General features: G+C 38.0%; 1 pseudogene; it reads right to left on the reverse strand.

The window, feature by feature from the left end:
• Nucleotides 1–3,489: 3,489 nt before the first annotated feature.
• Nucleotides 3,490–4,722, reverse strand: LOC123246377 (annotated as a pseudogene).
• Nucleotides 4,723–11,410: the final 6,688 nt, after the last annotated feature.

Here is an 11,410-nt window from a genome sequence, read left to right on the forward strand (position 1 = left end):
GATACTTCCCAGCTATGTGACCCTGGGTAAGTCACTTGACCCCCATTTGCCTAGCCCTTACCACTCCTCTGCCTTGGAACCAATACAGAGTATTGATTCCAAGACAAAAGGTAAGGGTTTAAAAAAATAGTGGTGCAAAAAAAGATGGGCCTTGGTCTCTGACACAAAATTCCAAAACTTGAGCCACTTCCCCAAAGACAATTCAGACACCTGTTCTGCCCTGGGCATTGATGATTGCCCATTTGTTGTGTCTGTCCAAGATCTGTCTGTGCCCTGGAAGCTAAGCCCTTTAGCTTGCTTATTCAAAAGGATATAATAAATTGGGCAAAATGTTACTGATTTAAAAAGTGTTACTGATTTCTTTTCCACTTGGGGTGAATGGAAGGAGGGAGTGAGTCTAGGAATAGAGTAACCATGAAAAGAAAGGGAAAAAAAGAAATTGCTAAAGAGTTCCTGAAAAAAAATCTCTTCAGTGCAAAGAAGGAAGGAAGGAAGGAAAGAAGGAAGGAAGAAATGACGATCAGGATGTTTTCAGAAAAAACTGACTCGATGTGTTATCTTCTTCCAGGTTACTTCTAGACCCTTCTCTTTTTGTTCTGCATATCTCACTTGGTAGTGTCATCAGCTCCCATGTCTTTGTCTCTAAGAAGATGGTGTTATAAATAAAAATTAATCTGGAGACTGATTACTAGATTTGTAAGCATTTACTAGTAAAAAGAAGGAAAGAAATAGGTTTCAGCCTTTCTAACTTCAGATAAAAATCCAATCCTCCATTTCAGCCAGTCTCCAAGCAGTGGCTTGTCAGAGATGGCCCAGTGAGATAAGAGAGCAGACAGAGAGCAAGCCCAGAGAGCCAGTTAGTTCAAGAACCTGGTCCAGAGGAAAGAGAGCCCGCAGCTTCTCTTGCTGGCTTTTCAAACCAATAGCTCCTCCCTCCATGGCAATGTTGGGGAACTTTGGCTACATTGAGGGATACTGGCCCCTCCAGGGGACATTTGACTCTGTGACTCCTATATCCCTCCCCTGGGGTGTGCAGGATCAAGTCCCTTAAATATTTTACTTATACAATGAGTTCTAGATTTATGTATCTAGCCCTCATCTCACCTCTATGCTAGAAAACCATTTTTAACTGTCTCTTAGACATCTTCAACTGGATATCCTCTGTAAGAACCTCAAACTCAATATGTACAAAAGTGAACTCATTATTTTCCCTCAAATCTACTGTCTTCCCAACTTCTTTATTACTATTTTTTAAACCCTTCCCTTTTGTCTTAGAATCAATACTGTGTATTAGTTCCAAGGTAGAAGAAGAGTGGTAAAAGTGAGGCAATAGTGGTTAAGGGACTTGCCCAGGGTTGCACAACTAGGAAGTGTCTGCAGTCACATATGAACCTAGGACCTCTCATCTCTAGGCCTGGCTTTCAGAATATTAAGCCACCTACCTGCCTTCCTTTTAATATTTTTTAAATTAAAATTTTTCCACAAAGATTTATCTTCTCTCCCTTATACCTCTCCTCCAATCGAAATTGAGAAGGCAAGAAAAAAATATAATTTGTAACAAATAAGCATAATTGAGCAAAATAAATTCCTTCATTGGCCATGTCTAAAAATAAATATCTCTATCTGTACCTCTCTATCAGGGTGTTGTTAGCATGTTTCATAATGTGTCCTCTGGAATTGCAGTTGGTCATTGCAATGAACAGAGTTTTTAAGTCTCTCAGGTTTGATTGTCTTTTACAGTATTGTTGCTATTGTAAAAATTCTCAGGACTTCAGATCAGGCAAGGTCTCTGGTATCTATCCAGAGGTAAACCTCCCTCTAAACCACAGAATGAACAGGATTCTTGACATTCTACCTTTGCCTTACATGTTCAAGCAGTGAGCCTTGGAGCTGGCTTCTGCCTTTAATCCCATTAGCTTTTTTTTTTTTCCCCAGTACGAAAATAACTTTTGTTAGGGGCAGCTAGGTGACTCAGTGGTTTGAGAACCAGGCTTAGAGATGGTGGTACTGCGTTCAAATCTGACCTCAGACTTCCTAACTGTGTAATCCTTGGTAAGTCACTTAACCTTCATTGCCTAGTCTTTAATTCTCTTCTGTCTTGGAACAGATACCCAGCATTGATTCTAAGACTTCTAGAAGATAAGAGTTTTAAAAAACTAAGTTTCACTTCTAGCCTTTATAAATGGAGTATATATTCTAAGCACTGACAGATTGTTTCAACAGTTAACAAAAATAATCTCAACCTGTCTTTCCCTGTACAATACACTGTTGTTATGAATACGTGACAGAAATTTTGAAAATACATAGTAAGTGGCAATGCTGTAAAAAACGATATCTTTCTAGCAAATGCTTGTATTCGTCTTAATTCTTAAAGAAGGCATACTGTCGATTTACCCTTTTTCTTGGAAAAAGGAATATGTGTACGAATGTTTTCTTCCATCTTAACAATACTTTTACTACAAGAGGATCCAACAATCCAAATGAATTCTATATAAACACATTTGGGAAACAAGTTTTGCACCCATCCTAAAAATGTTTAAAAAAAAAGGGACAAAACTTCAGGTATCTATTAAGAATTATTCTGGTAAAAGGGAATAGAATCCTGCTACAAAGCTAAAAGATAGAGCTAGAACCAGAACAATGTGGGTGGAGGTTGCAAAGAAGCAAATTGAGATAAGGAAAGGCTTCCTAACAGTTAGAACTAACCAAAAATGGAATGGACTGACTTTGGTAACGATTGGTTCCCCCTTATTGGACTCTTAGCATATTGGACATCAAGCAAAGACTACTTGAAGGGTATGTTATAGAAGAAATTCCCATATACTTAGGGTTTGACCTAGAAGAACTTGGAGGTCTCCAACTCTTTTCAAACTCTGATATTCTGTGTAATAATAGGAGCTGAATGAATATGCCAATTATTTTTTCCTCATCCAGATACACTCAAGTGAAGTATCACCAGCATGCATTTTTTTTCTTTTAGTTTACATTAGATATTAAGGATTCTTCTTTAAGTGAGACTCATTAATATATCTTTTTAAAACCCTTATCTTCTGTCTTAGAACCAATGATAGTTCTATGACAGAAGAGTGGTAAGAATTATGTAATGGGTTACGTGACTTGCTCTGGACCACACAGCTAGTAAATGTCTGAAGCCAAATTTGAACCCAGGACCTCCTGTCTCCAGGCCTGTCTCTCTATCCACCTAGCTGCCCCCAATTCATTACCATTTCATTGAAATTGCAGAACAAATATTATTACGCAGATCAGAATAGGAAACACTGTAAATCTACATGATTAAAATATTTACCAGCAATGCTTTGAGAGCACTATAGTAGTGTAATTATTTCTTCTTTAGTCAAATCAATTAGAACTAGACCACCTCTAGCATTGCCTCATCTAAGTTACCCAATCCATCTTTGTCATCTATTTTCCCCAAGTCCTACTCTATAGACACAACATTCTTTTTCCTTTTTTTTATTAAAGAAATGTTCAATAGAATTTATCCACGAGTGTGTCAGCCCCTCTCTGCCTCCTCACATCACAGAAGGCATCATCTAGGAGACAGAAATGTTCATACAAATTAAGTCTTTTGTGTTTCCAACCTTCGGATCACTCTGGTGGTAACATTTACAAATGATTCTTCAAGTATTAAATCTGTAACTATGGTTGATGTTCTCTTGGTTCTCTCATTTCACTATTCATTATTCCAAGTTTTATTAAAATTATCCAGCTCATCATTTCTTTGGCACAATAATATTCCATCACAATCATATACCAACATTTTTTTTTTTAACCCTTGTACTTCGGTGTATTGTCTCATAGGTGGAAGATTGGTAAGGGTGGGCAATGGGGGTCAAGTGACTTGCCCAGGGTCACACAGCTGGGAAGTGGCTGAGGCCGGGTTTGAACCTAGGACCTCCTGTCTCTAGGCCTGACTCTCACTCCACTGAGCTACCCAGCTGCCCCCTATACCAACATTTTTCTTCTTATCCTTGTGAGAAACTCCATCATTAGCACCAAATTGTCTCATCTTAATGTTTCATAATTTCTTCAAATCATCATTTCATTACCTAGAAGTTCTCAGATGTTTTCTGTTCACAATATCAGGTACTTCCATATTGTATCCTTGGTAGAGTTTCCCCTCATGGTGAACTGTCTTTTTTTTTTTTTTTAACCCTTACCTTCTATCTTAGAATATATATTATGTATTGGTTCCAAGGCAGATGCATGATAAGGGCAATTGAAGTTAAGTGACTTGTCCAGGGTTAAATAGCTAGGCAGTGTCTGAGTTCAAATTTGAAACCAAGACCTCCTGTATCTAGGTCCAGTTCTCAATCCACTGAGTCACCTAACTGCCCCCTTGTCCATTCTCTTTTTGATAGTTGTTTCCATTCATTATCCATCAATCTATTTGATGACTGTTTCTCTAGGTACAAGCCTTCCTCCCATGTCTGCCTTTGATGCTATTATGCATCTCAATCTGTTCCAGTTTACTGTTGAATTGATACAAATAACTCTGTTAGTTCATAAACATCTGCCTTTATTTTGTTAGGATCAAGGTGACTTTGAAACCATTGAAATTTCTCACTTTTATGTTTAGATACAAAGCCTTTTCATCCAACTTTTCCTTTCTCATTCATGGTTTCTTGAAATGAGCTGCTTTTCTGCTATAAGAATATATAATATTTTCTCCTGTCCTGTATTTTTTCCTTTCAGTGATTTTGGCAAGGAAAAAATATTTCTCTGGAGATTCTTTTTTTTAACCCCTTACCTTCCTGAGGTTTATTTACCTCATGTCCGTAAGACTGACAAAGGTAACAAAAAGGAGAAACTGCCATTGTTGGAGAGTCTGTTGGAGAACAGACATAATACTATATTCTTGGCAGAGCTGTAAATTGGTATAACCATTCTGGAAAACAATTGGGAGCTATAAAAGTCAACAAGCTATATATACCCAGTGTCCCAGTGATGCTATTATTAGGCATGTACTCAAATGAGGTCAAGGACAGGGGGAAAGGACCCATGTGTAGAAGAATATTTTTAGCAGCACAGTCTGTGGTAGCAAGGAACAGGAAACAAAATAAGTACCCATCAGCCGGGAATGGATAGACAAGGTGAATGAAATAGAACTTTCTTGTGCCATTAGAAAATCATAATATGACAAATTCAGAGAAACTTGGAAAGGCTTATTGATGTAGAATTAAGGAAGCAGAACAAGGGGAATTTATTTGATAATCATAATAACCATGCATAAAGACCTTAGAATTGGGACCAAAGCTTTGAACAGTCATGACTTCAGAAATTTGTGTATAAAGCATAATTCCCATTTTACAGAGACATGATAGACTAGAAAAACAATCTCCAGAGTGAGTTCTGAGACCACAGAGGGAACTATGTTCTTAAGACCTCCTTTCAAGGAATATGAGGCCAATTATTCAGAGGGTAGGAAAATGGTTGGTATTCTTCCTCTTACAGCAGTAGCCAAACATGGGGGTCATGTTTAACACACCCACACCCACACCTATCTTCCAACATTGGTACACTGAATATATTGTGATATTTTTATATGGGTTGATTAATTTTGCTAAACTATTTCCCCATCTTCTTTATTCATTGTTGTAAGACATGGCTCTGTGGAAGGGAGAAGCAATACAATGAGAAATGTAGGTAAGGTAAAAACAAAAGGAATCAAAGTTTTTTTTAAAAAATAAAACACTATATTGAATCAACTATTTTGAAAAAATAAAACAGTATATTGAATCAACTATATACAAATAACAGCAAGTTTTAATACTAATGTCTTTCCTCTGAGATTACTTCCAATTTATTCTTTAAATACCTTTTTTGTTGTCTCTCCCATTAGACAGTGAGCTCCTTGAAAGCAAGAACTGTTTTCTGTCTTTCTTTGTCTCTTTAGCTCTTAGAATCTACCTATCATATGGTAGGCACTTAATAATGCTTATTCACTGACTAACTTCAAAAGAGTATATTATGAAAGGTTCTTGTTCCGTTGTTTCAGTTGTATATGACTGTGATCCCATTTGGAATTTTCTTGGCAAAGATGGTCTACCTACTGCATAACCTAATTTCACCTAGAAAGTCTTAACACACCATTTTAAATTAATTTTCATGAAAATACTTCAGAAAAACCTGAGCTTTCTTTATAATAAGTACTTACAGAATAACAGATTTTGAGCTAGCAAGGACTTAGAGGTCATCTAGTCTAACCTTAATTTTTAAATTAACTAAATTAATTTAAAAAATTTTAAGTTAATTTTAAACTTGAGGAAACTGAATCCCACATAGGTTCAGCGACTTGCCCAAGGATTTGACTTTGGTTATCTAACTCCAAGTCCTGCATTCTTTTCATTATTCTCTGATACTTCTCAAGCGACTTGATCTAGGTCTTGAAGGTAACAAATGGGAGAGATAGAATTTGAAACCAAGGTCCTTTGCCTCCCTTACACTGCACTATTCCTTCCACTAATGTAGGGTAAGTAACTCATAGTTTCTCCAAGCCTTAGACAGTTTTATGAGCAGCTGCAGCCAAAAAAAAAAAAATCTCTTACTTGGCAGTCAACTTTTCCCTTGGCTTTGGGGCAGCAAGGCAGTACAGCATATAGAGTGCTGGGCCTGAAGTCAAGAAGACTCTTCTGGCCTCTCTTAACCCTGTTTGCCTCAGTTTCCTCATCTGTCAAAAAATGAACTAGAAAAGGAAATGGCAAACCACTCTAGTATCTTTACCAAGAAAACTCCAAATAGGATCATGAAGAGTCTCACACATGACAACAATAACAACAAATGGCCTTTATGAGGCACTAAGACAGGGTGTGGGAATCTATAAAATTTAAATTAAATACTTATAGTTATATATTTGGGAGTGACCAAAGTTCTAAGCATTCCCAGCTATTAAAAGTCTGGTCATTTACAAAGAAACTTAAATTTGGGACCTTTTGAGAATTCTTCATAAAGATATGGTTGAGACTCTGTGTGTGGTCCTGGGAGAAATAATTAAGAATTGTGTCTGATGGACTACTGAATCCTTCTCAAGACACAAGAAAGTTGTCCAGAATTAAGGATATGGACCAAAGCAACCCGTTTGACTTGTTGAAGGAAGACAGTGCTTAACTATGGAAAGAATATAAGAAGAATGGATCAGGATGTTCCTGGGTGATGGGATTCAGGGACTGTCTCCTGACTGGTGGACTGAAGAGCATTGCCTCCTTCTAGCCCATAAAAGCAAGCTGATTGTACTCTGGGACTATCAGCTCTTTGACATTTTTTCTTGTACCTTGTAGCAAATAGTTGGTAAAGGATGCCTTTCTCCCTCACCCCTAATCAAGCAGCAACAACAAGTGGTGTCAAGAATACATAGTATATATGTGAAGATGACCTAAAAATACCACCATCTGCAAGGAGTCTTTCTCCATTCTTTTTTTTTTTTTAATTAAACCTTTACCTTCTGTCTTAGAATGGATAGTAAGTATCCATTGGAAGACAGAAGACCAGAAATGGGCTAGGCCAATGATGGCGAACCTATGGCATAGGTGCCAAAGACAGCATGCAGAGCACTCTCTGTAGGCATTTGGTTACCCTATCCCTACCCCCCCCCCCCAGTTACTATAACAGCAGAGGAACTCATGTGGAGCTGTTCCCCTCCCCCTCTCCACCATGCCTGGTGACATTTTTTCACATCCCCTGCCCCTCTGCTTAGCAGCCAATGGGAGCACACAGTGTGGGTGGCTCATAGGTGGCAGAGCTGGAGGGGAGCAGAATGCTTGGATCACTCCCCTCCCCCTCTCTACACTCACTGAGGATATTCCTCATTTCATTTGTCCCTCTGCCCAGCAGGCCAATGGGAGCACTTTCTCCCTCCCCTATGTGGGGTAATGGGGGTGGGAAGGCACACCCAGAATGTGGTCTCTTGGTGGAGGGACACAGCACATAGTCTCTGGGAATGGAGTGGGGGCATAGCCCAGCCCTCCATTTCTAAAAGGTCAGCCATCACTGGGCCAGCCAATGGAGATTAAGTTTGCTTAAGACCACACAGCTAGGAAGTATCTGAGATCAGATTTGAACCCAGGACCTCCCATCTTTAGGTCTGACTCTTTATCTACTGAGTCACCTACTTGCCTTTCTAGTCTCCCTTAATGCTGTTACCTTTCCTCTAAGATTATCTCAGTTTTATCCTCTCTATATTGTGTTTGTACATAGTTGTTTGTATGTTGTCTCTTCCATTAGAGTATGAGCTACATGAGAGCAGGGGCTTGTTTTTTTTACCTTTCTTTGTATCTCCAGGACTTAAAAACAATGCCTGTCATATAACATGCCCTTAATAAATGTTGGTTGATTTAATTTAACCTTTATATGATAAGGCTCTCCAAATTTAACTAGTCTTGGAAGATAATCCCTTATCAGACATTGTAGGTGGCAAAAAGCCTAAAGACCCCTATGGAGCAAAGCTCTGGGAAACATAGACCCTCAGAAAAGCTGAAGCCATAGTTGAGCTGAAGTTAGACATGTAGCACTCCTCATCTGAGGCCCTCAAACCCCTCCTTTCCACCCCTCCCTGCAGAAACTAAATGTTCCTACAAAAACTACTGAGGGTATGTATTCTCAGGGAATCTGGGTTAGATGGTTACATAAAGATAGAAAACTCTGTCTAGATTTGATGAGGTAAACCAAATCCTTTGTACCGAACCTATAAATCATTTACCTTCATTGTGTAAGTAGAAACTTGTGTAAAATCCCCAGCTTGCTTTCCCTACTTATAAAAGTAGATGTAATGTTCAATAAAGTGCTTTTGGTTGCTACCAGCGCCTCATACCCTCCTAATCCCAAAACCTATTTCTCATCTTCTCCACCTCATCTTGGGAACCCTTCAATTATATGTGTGAGCAGAATCCATCAGGCTCATTGTATATTTGCAATTGGGGAGATGCCATTTAAAAGTATGTTATATATTTCCTATGGACATGTGGGGACTTTGAAACTACATTTCCCATGATTCCTCATGGCAAACAGGAAGTATGATGATGTAAGAGAGGGGATAAGACTCCTGGGTCAGGAGGAAATCTCTCTCTTAGCTACCGGGCGCGGGAAGATACAAAAGGTAAAAATGGCTGAGGCAATGTGAATTCTTACAGGCACGTGGTCTAATGATTTTATCCCTATCAGCATGGCTTTAATTAAACTACTAATTTCTATTATTATATCAGTCTTTATCATTTTTAATCGTAACATCATCAAGACATTTCAAGCTTAGTGGGCATGGACAGTATATGGACAATATACTCCATTGGCAGAACCCCTGAGATGATTTCCACACTACAATGAGGCATTATATTTTGCAGATATCAAATGCTGCTTCTTTCTTCCTAGTGGAGTTATTTTTATTCTTTCAGTTCAGGTCTCAGTTTTCTCATATTTAAAATGAATGAATTGGACTAGATGGCTATTTTTTAAAATATTATTTAATATTTTAAAAATAAAATTCTTACCTTATGTCTTATAATCAATAAATATCACTTCCAAGACAAAAGAGAGGTAAAGGCTAGGCAACTGGGGCTAAATTACTAGCCCAGGATCATATAGTTAGGAAGTGTCTGTGTTCATATTTGAACCCAGGACCTCCTACCTCCCAGCCTGGCTCTTTATCCACTGGGTGACCTAACTACCCCAACTAGATGATTTCTAAAGCTCTTTTAAGTTCTAGAATCCCACAGTTCTATAGATGACTCTGTATGTTTTGTTTTGTTTTCTTCTTTTATCTTTTCCTAGACACAATTTAACTTTATTATCACTCATTCAAAGGATGAATTTATCAAAACCACCAATTTTTTACTTTTCTATTTTAATAGATTCTTAAATACAAAGTATTTGTTTCATAAATATGAATAAGTGAGCAAAAATAATACAGGTTTAAAGATTAAGATCATTTAGGCATAAATAAATTTATATAAAGTCAAGTATGGTGTTATACTATGAATGTTAGCAAGAAATTAGCTATGGAAAAGTCATGAGGGAAATCCTTTTGTAGTTTTTTTGGGGGGGTGAATGGGGAAGGAAAGAATGAGGAAACTCCCCCATTCTTCTAGTTGAGTGGTTCCATGTACATGCCTCTAACCACACAGCAGCATGAACCTCATAAAAAAAAAAGTTTTGAGTGTTTTATCAAAGAGTCTGTGTGTGTGTTGGGGGGGAATGGGTTAGCACTGGGGACAACAGAACAATTATGTCATTACTTTCTTTGGCTCCTCTACGACATTCTAGAACTAGTCTTTCTTTTCTTTTTTTTTTTAATTCCTTTAAAAAAAAAAACCAAAACTCTTACCTTCTGTCTTAGAATTGATGCTAAGTATCAGTTCCAATGCAGAATTGGGGCAAAGGCTAAGCAATTTGGAGTTAAGTAACTTGTCCAGAGTGACGTAGCTAGAAGGTATCTGAGCTTGGATTTAAACCCAGGTTCTCTGGACTCCATGCCTGACCCTCTACCCACTGAGCCACCTAGCTGCCCCAAGTGCTGGTCTTTCTAAAGTGCTGATTTTCAGTTCATAGAAAGCTATTCTTGGCTTCTGGAAGTATGACTAAATAATAATCTGGGGGAAATCAAATATAAACCCATCCACCTTGAAAAATTTGGGGATCAGAGGTATTCTTTTCTCTATGGCTAAGAGTACATTTTTTAATAGATTGGAGGTGGCATCCCATCATTGAAAAAAAATGCTGATATCAACACCAGAAAAACATAACATGTCAATATACCTTCTGTTAAAATAGAGATTTCTGTATGCCGAAAGGGCTATAAAACAATGCATACCCTTTGAGCCAGTAATATTGCTATTAGGTCTGAATCCCAAAGAGATTTTTTTTTTAAACCCTTGTACTTCGGTGTATTGTCTCATAGGTGGAAGATTGGTAAGGGTGGACAATGGGGGTCAAGTGACTTGCCCAGGGTCACACAGCTGGGAAGTGGCTGAGGCCGGGTTTGAACCTAGGACCTCCTGTCTCTAGGCCTGACTCTCACTCCACTGAGCTACCCAGCTGCTCCTAAAAAGAGATTTTTAAAAATGAGAAAGGACCTATTTGTACAAAAATATTTATAATTGCACTTTTTGTGGTGGCAAAGAATTGGAAATTAAAGGGATGTCCCTCAGTTGGGGAATGGCTGAACAAATTGTGGTGCATATTGATAATAGAATACTATTGTGCTATAAGAAATTATTAGCAGGACGATGTCAGAAAGACCTACGTGAACAACTGATGCAGATTGAAATAAGCAGAACCAGGAGAGTATTGTACACAGTAACTACAATGTTGTGAAACAATCAAATGTCAGACATTGCTACTCTCAGCAATACAATGATCTAGGACAATTCTTTTTTTTTTATTTTAAATTTTTTATTTTTTT

The sequence above is a fragment of the Gracilinanus agilis genome, chromosome 4 (assembly GCF_016433145.1).
Source record: "Gracilinanus agilis isolate LMUSP501 chromosome 4, AgileGrace, whole genome shotgun sequence".
Lineage (NCBI taxonomy): Eukaryota > Metazoa > Chordata > Mammalia > Didelphimorphia > Didelphidae > Gracilinanus > Gracilinanus agilis.